This window comes from Chelonoidis abingdonii, chromosome 3, assembly GCF_003597395.2.
Source record: "Chelonoidis abingdonii isolate Lonesome George chromosome 3, CheloAbing_2.0, whole genome shotgun sequence".
In the NCBI taxonomy this organism is placed as follows: domain Eukaryota; kingdom Metazoa; phylum Chordata; order Testudines; family Testudinidae; genus Chelonoidis; species Chelonoidis abingdonii.
In genome coordinates this window covers 180,148,762-180,167,934 of record NC_133771.1, presented here as the reverse complement: position 1 = coordinate 180,167,934, position 19,173 = coordinate 180,148,762, and the positions used below count along the sequence as shown (strand labels likewise).

The following is a 19,173-nucleotide window of genomic DNA, read 5'->3' as shown; positions in this document are numbered from 1 at the left end:
TGAGGTAGTTCAAAAGTTTTGGATTTTTTTTAAGCAGAATTTTTTTATTGTTTCTTTAAACAATCAAACACAGCAAGCAGCAAATATTTGGCCACACACTTCTGAAACCCCAAACCATATTCAGGTTTTAGCAGACTAATTTCAGCTTTTCAATTAAAAAAAACACAACAAATTTTGAAGGAAAGCAGACACTGTCCGTGATTTTTTTCTGCTTTTTAAAAACCCCTAGTTTTCGATCCAGAAAAAGTTTGACGGAAAATATTTGCCCAACCCTTTTAATGAGTTTTAGTGCCTTTTAGCACTAACTGATGCTGAGAACCAGTGATATCTTGTAAAGAAGTTTTCTCAAAACTGAGTTTGTGCTGAGATGCAGAAGGTTTATTTTTCCCAGGGTAGCCCGTGGGTGTGGAGCAAGTGGGGCAATTTGGGGCCCCCATGAGAATATAGTATAGTATTTAAATTTTTTTTATGGAAGGGGCCCCTGAAATTGCTTTGCCCCAGGCCCCCTGAATCTTCTGGGTGGTCCTGTTATTGTTAAAGTCTTGCATGCCTTGGACAAGGGATAGCACTTCACCATAAATTTTGAGTAGGCCTGAATTCCTGACAGTGGCCTAGGAGTACAGGCTGGTTTAAACCTGTTTCATCAGCCGCTTTATCTCCTCTTGACTTTACTGGGAGCTGTGTCAGGTCCCTGGAGAGCTACACTTTTATCATCCACCTCTTCTTCCTCTCCTGTTCCTGATAGACTTTTCAAATGTTCTGCAATTAACAAAAGAAAATAAACAAAATTTTGTTTCTGATAGCTGTGTGTGGGGATTCTGCTGCTGTTGCATTAAGCCTTTCTGAATGGCAGCACTTAGGGCCTAGTCAACATCCCCTCATGTCAATGGAAAGACTCCCATTGAATGCAATGGGCTTTGGATCAGTCCTTTGAAAAGTTCCTTCCAGTTTGGGAGATATTCCATTTCTTGCAGTTTTCCCCATTTCAGGTGTAGGGAATATAGCTGGAACCAATTACATTTGTAAAAACTAGAGTGAGCTATTTAAGTGTATCCACAAGTGTTGCTGCCTTGTGATAATCCATCGGGTGGATATTACCACTGGTCTCAGTATCTACAGTGACATAAGGAATGCAATGGCTTAAAAGTGCCTGAAGCCTCAGCAAACACTAAAATGTCTGTCCCCTCTACCTGTGTCCCAAAGCATAATATGTAGCACATATTAGGGCACTTCCCTTCAGGGGAGACTGGGAGCTAGTTATTATCACACCACTGTTTCTGCAAGGTGCTAACAGATTAGCAACAGGGTTTGTGGTCCTGTAGTTGAAGAATTTAAACCTTATTTCCACCAACAGCTGCTCTGTCTGCACTACAACCTGTTTTCCCATTATCTAGAATGGCATTTCAGGACACTATCTCAGGTTTAGGGTTAGATTAGGAAGAGCAGTTTCCCCATTCCACTTTAAGTGAAGACAAGACACTTAAGAGGAAACAGAAAGTTTGTTTTTTCCTCTGTTTTATCTGTCATCAGTATTTTCCATGTTTGGCCTAATCGGGTGATATCTTTAGGCAGTTCATATAGGGCTGGACTGTGCCCTGTCCTTTCATGGGTACTGGAGGAGTGGGAGAAGGGAGCAAGGACTCACTCCAGACGCCTACACAGGTGTCAAGCAGAATTGCCATTGCATTCGCCTGGGCACAAGAACTGCAAGTATCACTAGATTATAAACTCTATGGAACAGCTACTGAAATGGCTCTATTGAAGTCAATGGACCTGTGCTGAAGGTCTGGCTCTCCATGTCTTATGGAGTGTCTGCACACTATGGCTCTGTAATAAAGAAAAATAGAGACATATGAATTCTGAGTGCATGGATTCAGGCCTTGGTTTTCAGAAGAGGATTCAATTTTGTGGGTGTAAATTTTAGACTCAAAAGTACTCACAAAAGGTTGCATACTCTTTCCAGATCCAGTGCCGCCTCCCTCCCGGCCCAATCTTCTGTACTACGAATGAGGAAGGAATCTTTAGAAGCTGGTATTTCATTTAACAATATCCACATGGAAAGAAATATCCAGTTAACATCTGGACCAGCAATTCTCCTGAGGGTTTTTTTTCTTTCTTTCAGACTGTTAATTTTACTGCCAAATACTCAAAGAGGCACCAGCCTGTTTGTCCCTGTGCAGTAATTTCTGGTTACAGACAAGGACACAATACAACACTTTATTCTTGGGAATGGAAGATTGTAAAGTCCTGAAGATGCCTAAGGCCATGTATAACTTTAGGATTTTCTAAGGGTCTATGTGGTTTTGTTCTATAGTTCGCAAGTTTTACTTTCTCCAGTTCCCTGTTTATTGGAGTTAGGAATCCACACATGTCCAATAAACACTCGATTGCAGGTGGACCTCTGTCTATGGTGGGGCACTGCCTCCAGCTTCAAGTAACATTTTCTGTTATGCTCTTTTTATCTTTTCCCACTTTTGCAAATTCAGGAAGATCTGCACTTGAAGAATAGATTATGTTTTTAGACTAAGGAGGACTGCTGGAAAATAAAATCAGGCAGATGCATTTGGATTTTGGATGAGTTTGCAAAGTAATGACCACTTGCATTCATAACACTTTGCAAAAAAACAAAACAAAAGTGCTTGAATAACAATAATAGAAGTCTCAATGACACAAGGTGCTAAGGATGAAGGACTGAATTATTTTTTTCAGTTACACCAGTCAACATAAATCGGAGTAATCCCATTGAGTTCAGCAGACTAATAACTCCATTTAAATTGATGGAGTCACTCCAGATTTACACTAGTATAACTGAGAACAAATTTTGGCCATGAATGTCTAGTGCCTACTTTTTTCTGGCTTTTATTAATCTACATAGCAGCTTTAGGACTTAATCCAGCAACAAGCACTACAAAAGGACCTCTGTGAGCCTCTGTGGGACTTCTACCCACTACTACAAATCTTCTCACATGAAGCTATTTGCAGGATCATGGCTTTAATGAAATCAACATATTTTAAATGTATATTTCATGTTTATCGTAATTAACTGATTGCAATTGTGTTTTCTTTCTTTTTCTTTCTTTCTAAGGGGCATAAATAGAGCATGAGAGTGAGAAGAGAGTATGTAGAGATGGTCTTTCATAGATTTTAAGGCCAGAAAGGACCATTATGATAATCCAGCATGGCCTCCTGTACAATACAAGCCATAGAATTTCTTTCCCATAATTTCTGCTTGAGCCATCATTTATCATTTCAGTAAACATCATAACATAGACATCTTTGAAACAAGGCCAAAAAGGCAAAACCTTTTTTTTTTTTTTTTAAACACTGGCATAGGCAAGAAAATTATCTAGAGCTGGAAAGAGATAAAAAGAGATCAAGCTATAAAACTGGACACTAGATATTAAAACAAAAGAAATAACTAGATTTTCCCCTTGTGTAATTAATGATTATTTAGAAAACAATAGTATAGTCAGGTATCCAAAACTAACCAGATGATAGCATCATTAAATTACCTGGCTTATCTTCAGTACCAGTTTCAGAACTAAACTTATTCTTGAACAGTATCTGTCACAGGGTAGCTGGTCCCTGTGGGTAGATTAGATCCAGTACCCATGGACCTGAGCAGGTGAGGCCAAGGCAACCAATTAAAATGGGCGAGGCTACACTGGAAAGGGCTGCCAGTGGAACAGAAGAGGGGATTGGTTGATATAGACTGTGTCTGGGGAAGGAAAGCCACAGTGGATTGGAGCTGCCATTAGATACCCACGGCTGACCTGTGCTCGCTGACTCAGTCTAGCAGGGCTTGGGCTAAGAGGCTGTTTCACTGTCATGTAAACATTTGGGCTTGAGCTGCAGCCGAAGCTCTGGGACCCTCCAACTTTGCAGGGTCCTAGATCCTAGTTTTCAGCCCCAATCTGAATGTCTATACCACAATTAAACTACCAATTAGGCTGAGTCCCTCAGCCCAAGTTAGCTAGCATGGGCCAGCCATTGGTTTTTAAGTGCAGTGGAGACATAACCCTAGAGACCCCTCAGAAAGATGGAGCAGAAACCTGAAAGCAAAGACTAAGTTACAAGACTGTTTTTCTGTTTGTTTACTTGCTTCTGTAAATAAAATAAACCTCCTTGAGAGAGACTGGGAATGGTAGCAGACACTTTATATCAGCAGAGTAGCCCTGCCCTCTGACAATGGTCAGATTGCTCTTTTTCTGGCATTATTTTGTAATTATTCATATTGTGATATCACAGCTAACAAATTCAAGTTAATTATGCTGTATTACCAATGAGCTTTCTTATCAAGGTCACTAGGAGAGCTGATCAAAAGTTTTCCATCAAAATATATTTTTGATGGTAAATTTTTGTTTTCTGTGAAATGGAAATTTTCTTGGGGAAAAAATAAATAATTTCCTGACCAGCTCTGTTCACTAGCATCCCAACTTATCAAGCGTGTAGCACAAAAACCTTTAGCTTCAGAGAAAGAAAGTCCTTACAACAAGGACCTGTTCATAAAGGAATAGTTCTGTTATCCAAGTTTTTCTAAATTACATAGACACCCTACCCCAACAACATCTTCAAAGGGGTAGGGCCCTTCTGCTGAGGCCAGAATTATTTGTGGTAAAAACAAAACAAAAATGCTAGTCTGCCCAAATTCATTTTGGGGTAAGGGGATTACATGATCCATGATAGAAGGGTGGACTTTCAATGACTCTGTCTCTGCTCATTGTTCAGCTCTGTCTCTTATTCAATTGCTGAACGAAAATTTTGCTAGTCCCAGGATTTATTAGGGATGCAGAGGAGAGGAAAATAAGATCTAAATATAGGGAGGCAGTGTTATTGCATAATACACACTTCAAAACACCTGTAGCACTTAACTGCAAGGCTGCAGTAGGAGAAAACAGAATGATGCTGCCTGAATCAATCTGCTTCAACACACTAGTGAGGAGTGGAATGTTTTCAGAAGACCATTCATCCTTAAAGAAATGCCTTGGCCCATTCAGGCCTTGATCCAGCAGGGCATCTAAACACACGATTAATGTTAAGCACGTAAGCAGAAATGGGACTGATCATGTATTTTAACGTTAAATACGTACTGAATGGTTTTCTGAGTCAGGGCTATGAGATTAGCAATGGGATCCTGATATCTTACCATTTTACATATTAGGTGACATATCATCTTGTTTATAGGTTCCTGTTTGTTGAACTTATATTTTAATATTGAATTCTATGAGAATTAAATGATTTTGAAATTTGCCAGATGAGTGGATAATATTAGAGACTTAAGCCCTCCATCTATCCAAAGAATAGGTAATAAGGGGCAGCAGCTGTTCCTTGCCAATGTGCCTCAGATATGACATATAGGTGCCAACCTCTATGCATGAGAGCAGTTCACTCCCCATGTTTCCAATACTTTGACCTCCCTCCAGAAATGGTCTTCAAGGTAATATCGTAGACCTGGAAGGGACCTTGAGAGGTCATCTAGTCCAGTCCCCTGCACTCATGGCAGGACACATATCTAATGGCATGTGGATTGAGATCACCAACTCTTTTCACCTAGGCCACTAAACAACCATTAGATCATAACAAAAATTCAACCCAGACTGAATTTGAACTAGATATGAAAGTTTCTAGATCTTATCTATAGCCATCTAGTCCCTCAGACTGCTGAAACTCTAAGGTGCCAGGTCAGATTAGCATGCATATGTATGCAGATACACGTGTACATATATCCATCCAGAAACAAACTGATCCCTGAAGATGGTATTTATGTATCTATATATAGGCTTTGATTCATGATAGCCTCAATCTATCCAAGCACTTAAGCATGTGAGTTGTCCCACTAAAGTTAATGTGCTTACTCATGGGCTAATTGAAGTATATGGTTAAGTGCTTTGCGGGATCAGAGTCTATCTGAATGCATAATTGTGGCTGAATAGGGCTACCATTGGTTGAGAAGGGATTGGGTATCCAGATCAAATAAGGTTCATTCATGAATGGCATTATCTGCAGATTTATTAATATTCTTCACATGAATCACCATGCAGATCCCAGTTTTTATTTTGTTTGATGCCAAGAAGTCCTAACCTGGGACTCGTACAACAGACACTGGACTTATATATACTGTATATTTTTTCAGTTACTTTATTAATTGAATTGAGTGCAGTTGTTATATCAATAGAGGGAGTGAAAATAAATTATTTTGGTAGAAAGTGTATTAATTTATCAGCTCTATTTCCTGGGGGCAATTCTGCTAGATATTAAGTCTTGAGTTTGAATGCTTCTAAGATTCGTACACTCTTTGCAGTCTGATTGACTTCAAATGGAAAGCACTGGGTGTAAGTCAATGCAAAATCCGGTCCTTAAAATAGTAGAAGCGAAAGTTTAATTGGATTTCATTTCTGAAGAGTTGCTTATTTAAATAAGCTTTATTACCTTGTTATAGATGTATGGTGCATAAGCATGTTTCTTTTACGTGGACTGTAGTATATATTGTGCCATTCTCTCCCTCTCATGTACATATACAGATAGTTATAGCTTATTCAAAAAGATACTGATATGAAAATGATGGCAACAAATTTAAAAAGAACCCCAACAATACAGCATGACTGAGGCAAATCAAGAATGCTTCTGAGCCAGTGTGCTGGAGCTCTTGACAAGAGCAGGTGGCTGAAGAGTCAACAATATGACATCAATGGTTTCAGTGTGATCAGAAAGAGCATAATTGATTCACTAACACATGATATCCATGCACTTAGTAGGGTTTTCATTCCAATGGTTCTGTATTGAGACATAAAGCAGAGAGTGTAGAAGAATGTTTCCTGCAAATGCTGACTGGGCAAAATAATCACTCATAGCACCAAACTCCCATTTATTCTTACATTTTGGGATATTATCCCAGTCAAACCTCTGACAGATGATGTTGCCTTTAATAGCAGTTAAATTAAGTTTGTGAAAGGAAAATATTTAAGCAAACAAAATGTGGAGATTCCTTTTGATCTCAGCATGATCTCTCCATGCATGACACTAGGTGAATTATCACAGTTCATATCATGTCATGATGTCTTCATGACAGAGCCAAGCAAAGACCTGGGCAGTGATGGCAATGTAAGGCCAGACTCTGCAACCCTTCCTAATACTGAATAGTACCTCACTCTACAAGTAGACCCATTGATTTCAGTGCGACTAATCCTGAAGAAAGGGTTGCAGAATTGGGCTTCTATGGAATAATTAGAGTTTGGTGAACTTGTTTTGTCTGGTTTTTACACTTGAACACTGAGTTCAAAAGTCTGACTCAGATATTATTGGGTTTGGATTCTGATTAGAAGAGACTATGGAAAATGAACAGAAAGAGAGGACAGAAGAGAGAGGTGGGAAAATATCATGAAATAAATAAAGACCATGGTGATAAATAAAATATTAACATTTCCAGATACCTCCATTATTCCACTATAGGTACAGTTGTTAGGGGAATAACTCTGGTATCATTTACTTTTAGTTGGAATTGGGACTCCTGCCTGCACTGGAGATGGACTTAACAACTGGGGTCGGATAACATATTTAGTTGAGTAAATAATCTTTAACTAATAGTTTATTTGATGAATATCACTCCTTTATTTGTTTATGAGCTAGCTGTTATTTCCTTGAATATATTTATTATTCAAAATAATGCAGTGAGTAATTATTGGTAAGTAGAACGTTTGGGTACAGGTTGTTAGTATTAGCTATGAACATTCAAAATTTGAGGTATTTTGATTGGACACAAAAGTTATGTGGTGTGTTTCTGTTCCTTGACTGAAGGAACATAGCGCTTCGGAATGTGCTGCCATTGTGAACACTTGTGATTACAAACCCAAAATATCTTTTAATTTTTGTAATGTTATCTGCATCAGTGACATTCCTGTTATTTGCTAGAACGTTCAAAAGAAACAAATACAAAGAGGTCACCAGCAAAAATGGAAATGAATTTCTTAAAAATTGTGATGGATTATTAGTGGATTTTCTCCCCTCAGCGTTTGCCTAGGTCTAAAGGATAGAAAATAAAATCTAAAAAGAAGGTACTATTATCACAGTGCATTTAATTATATAGTAGAATTGATCGAAAAGCATAAGGCTAAACTCTGTTCTCTGTTACACTGTGTGAGTCTGGAATTACTCTATTGATACCAAGATAGCTACTTCACATTTACACAAGTATAACCGAGCAGAATTGTAGCCCCCTTAGGTGAGCAAGAAAATGAAGCAATCCACTTTAGAGAATAAAGGTTGAGTACTCAATGGTGCCAATTCACACTTGGCGTAGGAGGAGTGAGAGGAAGGTGGCTGGCTCCATCTCACTGTTCAGTCTACCTTGCTGACTGCAACAGTTCCAGAAACACCATTGCCCTATCAGGATAATGGAGAATGCTGCACACTCTGGCACTGCAGGTCATGCCCACGGCCCTGCCTGTAGCTAAGTTTCCACTACCTTGACCTGCCTCCTGTGCAGATTGGGAGGAGTGAGTGGCATAGGGCCAGTACACTAATTTTATGCCACTTGAGGATTGGCCTCAGGAGGAATCCACAGCTGTATTTTTGTGGCAACTTTCTGGCCACTTTATGCTGTATCTGGCTGAACCTGTCTGCTCATATATGGATTTGATGTTCTGAAATGTTAATGAGTGCTGCTATTAGTCTTTCTTGTGTTCAGTCCTGTGCTGAAACTCTGAGCAGAAGCAATGATTAAGGACTATTTGCCCTATGCAAAAAAAAATAAAATAAAAGGTTGGTTACTAATATTTTGGGAAGTTTGTGCACTCTTAATTCCTCCCTGAGAAATACTCCTTAAAGTCTAGTAAACTCTGTCTTCTGCTTTTATTCTGGTTCCTCCCAGATTTTGCTACCATGTGGTACCAAGTTACTGTAAGCGAGGTTAGGAACTTCTGCTTAGCAGTTCTGCTTTATGGTTGTGTTAAAAATAGCAGAGAAAATACATAACTCATTTTCAAGAATCATTTCTTCACTGGGGTCATAGGATGATCCCAAACTGTGCAAACACTTACAGTAGAGTGACCAGATAGTTTGGATTTTTTTTTGTAAGAGGTTTGGAATCAGGACAGTATGCCCATTGTAAATTATGCATATCTTTATGTCCTGTTTAAAATTGTAAGTGGTCTATAGTTGCTACCTGAGAATGTAGGGTCATAGTCAGCAAGCATCTCTGCAGTAGTCTCTGGATGTGACAGAACAGAAGTCCTGTGTTTGTTACTTTAAATAAATGTTAATCCAGATTGTAGAGAGCTGAAGAAAGTCAATCTACTGTCAAGGAACAGACAATTATGATAGATTCAAGACCAAGCATTAGGAAGCAGTGTTTACACAATAAAAATACTGAACGCCCTAACAGACACAGCTGTTAAAACCAAAACATCAGAGACCCACCTGAAGTGCTGACAATCTGTCCTGGTGGAGTCCTAAAGTACTTCTTCATATCCCCTGCTCAAAGTTATCTTCTGCAATTTTACTTGCTGTCTAGACAAAAAGATATAACTCACTGGCATACCTTTATGGCAAGAATGTAGTGGTAAATCTTTCAGATAAATATAGCTGGATATTTAAATACAAAAATAAATGTCTAAAGCTCTTTACATATTAGCAGCATCTGTCTCGTGCTTGATGTGTACTTCTCAGAAATATTCCAATACCTATCAAAGCTATATATAAGCAACCTTGGTTCTGCTTTGGCGATCACATGTCATGAGCTGTCTAGATTGTTGATTTTGTTGCTAAGCCCCACTGTTAGTACTAGTTTCCAGTGTTTCAGATTACACTTTTAAACCATGCCTTCCAACTATTTCACACTATCCTGGATGTCCCCCTCATCCAATGCTGATGCCTTGCAAACCTTCTCATTCCACATTAATGCCAATGTGGCCCAAAGACCTAGCTGAGGGATGAGTTAGGGTTACACTATAGTTGCTAACTTTCCTCTCTGGAAATATAATTAGGAAGGAAGCTTCCATCTGGGATATGTGGTTAACAGATCATCCTCCGCCATCTTTCCTGCATTCCTGGAAAATTCCAACAATCTTTACAAGCTCTAAAGAAATAAAACCCAGAAAACAAGAGCCCAGTAGGAGATCCTAGATGAGAAACCCAGGCAAGAGCAAGAATAGCTTTAGTTTAAAGGTCCTATCATGAGCCTTTGATCTAGTTTTTCATTGGGGGGGGGGGAAATAAAAATAAGTCAATCATTCTCAGATTTCTTGGTTGTGGAAGATTAGTGAGGCACCTCTGGATTGCTGGAAGACAGATCCAGAGTCCACTTGTGAGCTTTCAAGTACCTCGGAGCATTAGGTACCTACATGTAAAAGTGGTCATTAGACTGCCCTTCCCCACATTTTACTTGTCTGGGAAATAGCACGTCCATCACTGTGATGAATCTGCATTTCTGCATGCTGCAGCCCCTCGCTCATATACTGTGTTATGGAAATTATTTTTTAGTGCCAGCAAGCTTTCTGCCACCCTGTCAGACATCATTTCTCTAACCACATCCCATGGTTATCTGGGGGTAGTTGGTATTTCATTACATGCATATCTCTAGTCTCTGTGTAAATGTAGAACCTAAAAAGGTTTTGATTCGTTGAAGTTTTTTTAAACATTTCATTATGCCAATGATTAGAGCAGTCAGGTTTTGGGTTTTTTTTTTGTTCTTTAGAGCAAAGAAATGCAGATGTCTATATCACAAAGAGGGGGGAACACAGTGGAGGCTGAAAAGAGTTGTTTGGAGTCCATATGATGTCTCTACCTGGTGCTGTCTGAGTTCTGAGAAAATCTATGTATTTGTGTCTGTTTTGCCTACTAATTGTAGATGCTATTATTTTATTCTGGGGAAAGAGATTAAGAATGTCTATTCTTTTTCTTGTTTTAAAAAAGGTTTTAATTCGACTTCAAATTTCTGGGGTGAGGAAAGAGGAGAAAATTGAACAAATCCATACCTTTCTGGGTTTCCTGAGGTTGACTTCTTCTTTTGTAAGGCTAAGATGACGACGACTTGGAACCAATATCTTTTTAACACCCCTGCCCCCCCACCCCTACAGTTCCATTGGTTCATCAAGGCAAAGATCCACATGACAGAGGTCTGGCTGGTGTTAATTTACAGATTCTACTTTATTCAGTATATTAATCTCTCATGCTATGGCTAGTCAGGGCATGAACCATAGTCACAATGATTAGCAATGTGTTTCTGGATTTCAACATGGCATGCAAGGAAGTGACTTCAAAGTAAAGTTGAAACCTGTGGAGATGGGAGGGAGAGAACAGCAGCACATGAAAATTAGATTGACCTTTACTTATTAAGAGATATACACTGCTAGATCAGTGAGTCCAGGCTTCTTTTGAAAAGGAGAGTATAGAATGACCTTTTTCACTCGCTTCTATCACTGGGTGGTGGTGAAGAGCAAAAGTAAGATAGATACTGGGAGAAAAAAATGACTTTAGTTTAAAAGAAAATAGCTTCCCAAAACATGGGTTGCAAATAGCCCGTTGTTTATTATTGGTATTACAATAGTATCTATACGCTCCAACTGACCTGGGGGTTCCACTGTGCTAGTCACTGGACGTACATATAGTGAAGAGTTACTCCCTGCCCTGGAAAGCTTATGATTGTATTAGAAATGACAAAAGTTGGGAAGCATTATCTCGTTTTATTGATAGGAAACTGAGGCCAAGATGCCTAACTTCAACTTGTGCCTTTGAAATCTTTCCCAACTGGCTTGCCGTCTTGTACACCAGCTGGCTGTGGCATGCCTGCTTACTGGGGCTTGAGAGGCTCTGGCTAAGTGGGATCATTTAACTGCAGTGTAGACATTCAGGCTCAGGCTGCAGCCTGAGCTCTGGGACCCTCCCATCTCACAGAGTCATAGAGCCCCAGCTTCAGTCCAAACCCAAATGTTGAAAGCACAGTTAAACAGCCATGTAGCCTGAGCCCCACAAGCCTAAGTCAGCTGGCATGAGCCAGCAACAGGTTTTTAATTGCAGTATAGACATGGCTTAATTGTAATAGCCACACTTGTCTCTAAAGAAAATCCTATTGCTAAAATAGCTTCTAAGTGCTGAAAGCATTCCTAGATATTTCTGGTTTGACTTGAATGTTTGATTTCTTTTTTTTTTTCCTGAAAAAATTAGACCAAAGTTTTCATTCTGCAGTGGCCTCATAAAGATCACCCTCCTATTTGATTAATATTTGCTCTTCCTCAGCTGTTGTTTCTGCCTCACCCCAAGCCACTGCAACACTAACAAATAAGCAACTTGAATCTCTTAACTGGGACTAGAGATGGATGATGAATAATTCATGAACAATTATTTATTAGATGAATTTTGTTTCTTTTTCAGTTTGCTAATTGTCAATGAGCAGAGCATGATTTTCTCAAATTTGTTATTTGAAATGAGTTTGGTGTTAATTCCTATGAATAATTCTTGCTCTGTAGCTTGCTTAGGGACAGTTCAATGTGTGTCTTTGATCTTCAAAATTTGGGCTGATTAGACTAGACGCATAGGTCCTATGGTGTGTTTGTTTTAAATAGATGAGGGCCATTGTTAGAATCAGGTTTCTGGCACAATTACTCACAATTAGGAATTCGCAAAAGAAAATATTGCCTGGAAGTCCGAAGAAAGATTTTTTTTTACACTGTATGTGTCTCATCAAACAAGAACAGAGGGCTGTCTCTACTACCAGATGTAGCCCCATCAAATTACAGTTGTTATAAAATAGGAGCGATATGGAGAACAATGTCTAATCTCTCACTTGTTATCTGTCATATAATAATAGCGATACAATGCTGGGGTGCTTCCTTGGATTTTATAGTCCAGTCTATCTATTTGGAAACCGAATCCTCATGAAATATTTGATGCACTGTATGGGATAATTGACACAAATGCTAATTAGAGTTGTAATTCAAAGGGATCTAATAATTTACTAAATACTGATGTATATCTTCCCCCTGATAGTAGTGTTAACGGGACTTAAATATACGTCAGGAAAGGACAATAAACGCCCTAGAGTTATGAAAATCAATCTTTTCTGTGTAATACCATTTTTATAGTGCTTATAACTGGGTTCATGGTGTGCCCCTGGGCATTCGGCCCTTGGTCTCCCTCTTCAATGAGTCAGGGACACTTCAGTCTGGTGCAACACCCGTGCTCTTTACTCTCAAAAGGTTTCCCACCACCAGTTCCCAACTATATACAGGCGTAATAGCTACTTTGCCACAACAGGCCTAGCCAGCAACAGATTAGGCAGCTCCCACTTCCTTCTATACCTGTCCTTTCTCTCCCCATCACTGGCTTCCTCCAGGCTTTATACCTCCAGGTTAATAAAACTGGCAGATGTGGCCAGTTACCAGGCAGGCAGAGGGCATTTCACCCAGCCCCAATCCATTCCCCTTGATTGCGGCTGGAATGACAGGAGCTGATTAAGGGCTTCTCAACTAGCACCCTGCCACCCTGTGCTTTATATAGAGAATGTTTATACATTTTTCCATTTGATTAAGCTGATCATATATAAAATGTCCTGGCTGTGGAATAGTTTGACTCAACTATTTCTGTTTTTATTTCTGCCAATTTTTTTTTATCTACAGTGAATAATATCTTATACTGAAATTGGGTCTTGTACCCAAAGCACTTTCTCAGTGCTCAGTTACACCAGTGTAAATCTGCATAACTATTATCTTCAACAGCATCTTGCACGTCATAACTTTGCACTGTACCTCATTCCCTGCTCAGTGCATCATCATGCACCATCCATGTAGATAGACTCGTGAATGGAATGAGTAGGACCCAGAATAACTTCCAGTCTTTTGGTCTGATTGCTCATTGGAAGGTTTCAAAAGTCAGTCAGTATTTTTTCTCATTGTGATGCATTTGAAAACAGACCGATGCAAATCTCCATATCAGGTGTCTTTCTGAGCATAATACTAAAAGGCTAATTGTGACAATGACCAATAACACTCAAGTGGTTCTCTGAGATGATGCCTCAAACATTCCATAAGAGTCCTCTGATTTTGTGAAGATTAGGATGCTTGCCCCCTCACTGCAGTTCTGTACTTATGTTTCATTAAAACAAGCCAGTGTATAAAAGATTCTCTCACTCTCCTGGAAGCTAATTGGCCATTTAAAGTATTCTTCAGCTGCCACTCTCAAGTTCCACAATGGCAAGTGGAATTGGGAAATGTACAACAACTTTCCCAGGATGCAGCCATGTGGTGGAACTCCACATTTTTCTACTAATCACCCCCATCCTCTCTAAAATCAGCTTGTTGGAAAACAAAAGGGCTGTGATTATATTCTGCACCTATGTGACAAAATTTGAGACACTGACTGTGCTAGGACACAGACTGTGATTAACATTCTTGAGGTCTTTGAGGAGCTGACCTTTGAGAGATGATTGGACACACCTGCATGTATTGCCAGCTGCTAGGATTTTGACAATCACTTCAACACAGAATTGGTGCTTCAAGCCATGGGAAAGAAAATTTGATCTTCTATATCTTGGCATTTCAGCAGAACGGAATCTGAAGAAGCTTATTGTGGGTGGCTTGCCTACTGAATCTTTGCTTCAAGCTCTTCCTATTCATCTCTGAATCATACTGAACCAATGACAAAGCTAGCTGAAGAATCCCAGAAAACCCCTGAACAACAATAGCTGCGGCATGAAAATCAGCCTATATACTCGCACTCACTAAGTGGCTCCAGAAGATGTGGGAGATTCTGCTGATGGAAAAGATTACTTATACAATCTCCCCTCCCTCAAAATAAACAATCAACTCATTGACAAGAGAGAACTTTCAGGCTTAGTTAATACAACTTTACATTTACAGGGGAGATATTGCAATTTAGTACCTAGCTTATTTGAAGGCAAGGTAGCATAGGGCATTTAGCTTTTGAGAGCTGGTACATTATACAAGATGAAATAAATTGCTAATGTTATGGACCGAGTTCTGCTCTCTGTTTATATGGGTTTAATTCCCTGTGGTGAATTTCTTTCAGCACTTGCTTATTAAATATCCTTTAGTAACTAGTCAGTACTATTATTTTTTAAAGTTCACTGGAAGAGGTCATTGCCTGCCACCAAACCTGATAGTTTCAGAACTATTTTTGAACACTAAGGAAGGGAGAAACCCCTTCAACAATAGTAAAAATTAAACTCAAAATTAAGACGTTAAAATGAGGAAAAAGGAGACTAGCTTAATATCACATACAGTTGAGTTTGGATACGACAATTAATAGATTACAAATCTAAATGTGAGAAAAACAGAAGTTTGGACCTAAATATGAGATAGTGTTGGCTTAAAATCATTCACTATAAACTGACAGGATAGAAGAGGAAGCTGAAGAGTAGAAAAGAATCAACCACACTATGTGATCAATACCTCACAGCTGAAGAAAGTGAATGGTGGCAGGTCTCATCAATACAGCTTTAGGGACTTCCATAGGTGAAATATAATTGTGTCTATACTACATTTATCTCTGTTTAAGTTGTAAAACATTTTTTTTAAGATTTATGTTAATCTGGCAAGTAAAAAAGAAAAAAAATGTATATTATATCAAACCAAACTTCAGTGATGTTAATGGCATCCTCATTTGGTTTCATATAGTAAGGTTGTGTATCTCAGATGAGATTCCCTGAAATGATAGATATAGGTTGAACAGTGTACCTTTCTAATAGTAGAGATGTCACCATCTTGAGGTGATACCACATCATACTGAGAGGCTTCTGGCCAAAATATGCCCCGCCCCATATCACAACTTCCTGTTCAAAGCTTTGTATGTCATTTAAGCTTGGAGTGAGTCTGAAAGGGCCAGCACAGCAGAAGTTACTTTATAGGTTCTGGTGAATAGGCAGCATTGCCATTTTGGGGAAGCTCAGCCCATTTCAGGGGCAAAAAAAACATTTACAAAAGTTTAGCATTCCAAATACTTAACATTCAGGTCAATATTTGTACCTAGATTTTTCATTTTTGATGGCTAAAATTGTCAGTGAGGATGGGTCCCTTGTCCTAAGGGCCTGGCATGTTCTTTGTGGCTAACTACTATAAGACCAATGATGAAAGCTTCCATTGACATTTATCTTTTTAATCTGACTTCTCCATTCTTCACCACAATCCTCACTAGTAGTGGACTTTCCAGAAAGTTACCCAGTACATCTTCTTTCTTCACTGAGTGTCAGTGATAATGTATTCTTAATGCCTACTTAAACAGAGATACAAAAAGTCTGCCGTGTTGCACAGAAACTCCTACGGCCTTTTCTGTTCAGTCAATTGTCTCCCAACCTATCCAGTTTTGTTTGCTTTCTCTTTGAAAATTAGATATTCATAATTTTTATTATTAAATGGGCACAGCACAAATAAAGGGCCTTATCTTAGCCATCTCTTGTATCAATGCCCAGAGGGCAAGGGTATGGAATATTTATCCCTTCTCCCATTGTACTAGCCATCCTTATGGGGGACCACGACCTCCTTCCTCCTCTCCCTCCAGTCACATACTTTGGCTTACAAAGCTATCTGACATGGAGAGAGATGCTTGCTACACTCTCTTTAAGGATAACAGAGCGACCGTTCGCGTGAGTGCTTCCTGGGAGCCCCAAGGAGGAGTTCTGGCTAACACAGCAATAATTCACCTTGGACCTCCATCCAGAGTGTAACCACGTCATATCCCCTGAGTTTATCCAGCATGCTAGGGGCCAGAACCTTCCCTTAACCATTCATGTGTTCCCCAATCCAAAATTGGGGTAAAACAAATAAATCAAAGGGAAATATACGAAAATACCAAAAACTAGAATTTAAGGCCTGAAGATCAGTTAAAGAATACGGAAGGCTCATAGTCCTTCTAGGACATGTCAGCTGTGTGTGTGTAGCTAGACTAACAGATACAAATGTGACTGCCTTCTCTAATCAGAATCTAAAGGTTGCCAGCCTTGGGTTGTGTTATTGCTCTGCACTAATAGAGATAGAAACTGAGCACAGTCACAGGCATTGAAAGATGTAACACCATCCAGAGACAGTTGTAATACTGGGAGCTAGCTTTTGATGAGACTGGGAGCAGATGTGGGTCCTGGCTTTCTGGAAATGATTGCAAATACTGTATTGGAACAACCAAAGCAATTCATTGAGACAAAAAAAAAAGTCCCAAACTGAAAAAACAACAATGCAGCATTGGATCAGGGCTGTGGAAGGAAAGATAAGGAAATAGAGTTCTGGCTTTAGGATCTGGCGGTCTGTGCAATAGCAAGACGTGGAAGACATCTGCAGGCAGCATTGGTGAAAATTCGTATAATAAGACTAACTCTCCCACTTTTCTACTTCTCTGGGAATCAAACAACTTATTCTGTTGCATTTGCATTTAACTGTTAACTGTTAACTTAAATCTCCTGGCTAATTACCTTCTATGTTTATAATGAAAGAAAACCAAAAATAGCCTATTTTAAAAGCTCACACTGCAATATACTGTGAGAGAACAGATTCCTCAAAGGCACTACTAAATACATCGTGGGCACGTGCAATCGTCTACTCAGATGTGACATTCAGGCCCCATGAGATGTCTTGGAAAAGTGAGCCAATGACTAAATAGACGTTTAAATTTTTGCTTATTTTAACACAAAAGATAATCCATTCAAATGGGGAAAATGTGTTTATTTTTACACATCTTGGGTGAGGCCAAGTTCCTCAGAACACAGCCCCTTATATTTTAATTACACTATTCCAATAACAGCAAAAGACGATAAAAGCAATAATGGCAAGCAACCCAGTAGAGCTCTCACAGAAATCACATCCCTGTAACAAAAATCTGCAGAATAAAGTGCTGCTGGATGTGATGCTTGAAATCTCACAGGTTCAAGTTGTATGGTGAGATCTTGAGTCACACTTTTATTTTGCCTAACATGTCGATTCTTTAAGAGAATACTTTCTCAAGGTATTTAGACTTTTTCAACCAAAATCAGAAAGTGCAGGCTCATCCATCATTTTTAGAAAACACAATCTAATCACAAGGTAATCTTTCTGAACCTGAAAGCTTGTGTGACTGATCTCAAGCATCTAAGTAAAGATTTGTTGAAATCTTTTGTACCTCTTTCTGATGAGAGTATAAATCTACTACATGGGGCCATGCTGAGCCAATAACCACACAGAGGCCTGCAATTTCACATTAGTCCAGAAAATTAGGATGGCTGAGCCAGTAACCGTACCAAAACTTGTGTCTTGGTGTTATCCTAGCGGTACTACACCAGAGACCTCAGCCTTGCAATAGCCCAGAAAGCTCCCTGCAGCCAGGCTCTTCTCCTTCTACAGGCAGAGGGAGACTCTTGAGCTCCTGGCTCCCAGCCTCTTTATACAGGCCAGCTGTGGCCTGATTGGGGGGTGGCTCAGCTGCAGCCACTTCCCAATCAGCCCAGCTTAGCAGCTCCCAGCCACAACCTTCCCCCAAGGCTCTTATAAGCCCTTTAGGGCAAGAGCAGGGTAACCACCCTACTACAGGGCTGCTGTGACCCAAGTAGCCAGGGCAATCAATACCCTTCTGCTAAGAAGGGTAGTGACTCTGGGAAATGTGCAGGTCACAGTGGATGGCTTTGCTGCAATGGGGTTCCCTCACTGTGATGGAGTGATAGACGGAACGCATATCCCTATATTGGTACCGGATACCTTGCCAAAGAGTACATAAACTGCAAGGGGTACTTCTCAATGGTGTTGCAAGCACTGGTGGATCACAACGGCCATTTCACCGACATCAGTGTGGGATAGTCGGGAAAGGTACATGACGCTCATGTTTTTCTGAACTTTGGGCTGTTTGGAAAGCTGCAAGAAGGGACTTTCTTCCCAGACCAGAAAATTACCATTGGGGATGTTGAAATGCCTATAGTTATCTTGAGGACCCAGCAGACTCCTTGATCCCATAGCTCATGAAGTGGTACACAGGCCTGAATGGCAGTAAGGAGCAGTTCAACTATAGGCTGAGCAAGTGCAGAATGGTGGTAGAATGTGCATTTGGACATTTAAAAGGGCGCTGGTGCAGTTTGCTGAGTAGCTTAGACTTCAACGAAAACAATATTCCCATTGTTATTGCTGCTTGCTGTGTGCTCCATAATATCTGTGAGAGTAAGGGGTAGACGTGTATGGCGGGGTGGGAGATTGAGGCAGATCTCCTGGCAGC

The 19,173-nt window shown here is 39.8% G+C and overlaps 1 long non-coding RNA gene across 2 annotated transcripts; it reads right to left on the bottom strand.

Moving 5' to 3' along the window:
- Window positions 1-467: 467 nt before the first annotated feature.
- On the bottom strand, window positions 468-9,663 carry LOC116820434 (uncharacterized). Of its 2 annotated transcripts, none has more exons than XR_004372623.1 (3): window positions 9,622-9,663; window positions 9,415-9,504; window positions 468-759 (listed from the first exon to the last, which is right to left on the bottom strand). It is a non-coding gene; the product is annotated as an uncharacterized LOC116820434 (long non-coding RNA). The 2 variants fall into 2 exon arrangements; XR_004372622.1 differs by having other exon boundaries at window positions 9,415-9,500.
- Between the last annotated feature and the right edge of the window lie 9,510 nt (window positions 9,664-19,173).